The sequence below is a fragment of the Tasmannia lanceolata genome, unplaced genomic scaffold, assembly GCF_043159265.1.
Source record: "Tasmannia lanceolata isolate RefF3 unplaced genomic scaffold, GAP_Taslan_0.1 ptg000012l, whole genome shotgun sequence".
In the NCBI taxonomy this organism is placed as follows: Eukaryota; Viridiplantae; Streptophyta; class Magnoliopsida; order Canellales; family Winteraceae; genus Tasmannia; species Tasmannia lanceolata.
This window is the reverse complement of record NW_027518689.1, coordinates 49095246-49097151: the sequence shown is the minus strand read 5'-3', so window position 1 is coordinate 49097151 and position 1906 is coordinate 49095246.

Below are 1906 nucleotides of genomic sequence, written 5' to 3'. Positions count from 1 at the left end.
AAAAGCCCATCCTCAATAACCCCTTTCAGCCAATACATCTACAACAATCCATTCAATTTCAGCGACCTCAGCAACTTCTGGTGGATTCAACCCTCCAGTAATTCCTCTACGGTTCCGATCCGATTCCGTTTCATCACCAAGACTGCGTTTCTTGCAATTTGGCCCTAGATCAGAAGGTTCTTCACCAAAATCAAAGCGTCTCCTCTTCGGTAACTTCAACTCCGGGTAACATCTCTGACCCCTCTTATCTGGCTGAAATTCATATGGTTACTTGCCTAGCTTCCTGATTATAGAATTAATTCATGGGTTTTGGATGTTAATTCGATGCTTGAGTGCAAAGTGGCGATCAAATTTTCTCTGACGAATGGATGGTGGAGTTGTGTATGTTTAACTGATGTAGGAAATCAGATGATTACTCTGCCCCATGTCGTGGGCATGAGTATCATCTGATTTCACAGGAGACCCCATGTCGAGGGTTTGATCGTGTGAATTGCTTGATCTCATTTCCTTTGAATATTTCCGAAGTACCTGTAGTTTTCTCAAAATTGGTGTTGCCATGTATCTATTGGTTATCTTCTTACTCATCAGTCTTCATTATTTCTCTTGAAAAATATGAGTTCATTGTCTCGATTTGGGATCTGACCCCTGCTTAGTTTTGGTTTTGGCTTGCCTTTGATCTTCAAGTTGTGTACTGGAACCATTTTTGTTAACCCTTTTGCATTAGCTTCATGATTATGGTCAAGACAAAAATCAGAGATGGGACAATGATTGAAATCCCAATTTAATATCATTTTCTTCTAAGCTTGGGTTTGTATGTCCTGGTAGAACATTTTGTTTACGTTCAAAATATATCTCGGTGAAGGCAAATCTGCAATCTAGGCTTACTTAGAAATTATCCCATTGTTATCAGTCTCAACATGATGAAAATTTGCCAATTTGTCCCCATGTTGGTCATCGATTTTTCTAAAAGCTTTGAAATAATTCATGAGTTTATCCTTGGCTTTGGGGTTCTGTTTCTGTGAGAGCTTAGCCTAGATTAATCCTTAAGGATTCAGGAACACATCCCATTGGGTCAGGCTATGACGGAATGCTTCTTGAGCCAACCCCTTCCCTTCCTGCCTTAGAGTTTTCACAGGTTAAGGGATTTCTTCCTCTTTAGAGTTTGTCATAGAGAGTTTAGGAGTCCGTCCTACCATCCTAGGATTTAAGAGTCTGTCCTACCCTAGTAGAGTTTAGGATTCTGTCCCATCCCTTCATAAAGTTTAGGATTCCGTCCTTCCATCTTTCAGAGTCAGTCTTCAGCATAGGAGTCAGTCCTTCAGTCTTTCAGGAGTCTGTCATATCATCATAGGGGTTAGGATTCTGTCCATCCTCTCATCAAGTCATATGATTTTTATCCGCTCTTGCAAGGTATAGGATGCTGTCCAACCCTTGCAGAGTTGTGATTCTGTCCAATTCCACCGCAAAGCATAGGATGCTGTCCAACCTTTGCGGGATATCAGGAGTCTGTCCTACCCTTATGATGATAGGATTTTGTCCTCTTGTGTCAAAAATAACAAAAACAAAACATCAAAAATCTTGAGTCATTAAGAGTGTAGTTAGGAAAATCCAGTCCGAACTACGGATGGCTTGATCCCTAGCTGAGGGGTACGTAGGCAGCTCAGGCTTGCAGCTGGCATCCTGAGTTCAGTGACAACTTTCATAACTTCACAACTTTCACAATTTCAAAAACTTCCATAAGCTTCAAAACCTTTCAAATCTTCCCAAAAATACAAAAATTCTTCAAAATAACGTTGCAAACCATTTTCAAAAGATCTTCCCATAGAGTCAGGAGTCTGTCCTAGGCGTTTGGGGTGTCTTAGAGTTAGGAGTTTGTCCTGATTTTGTGTTGATATGTTGTGTCTGG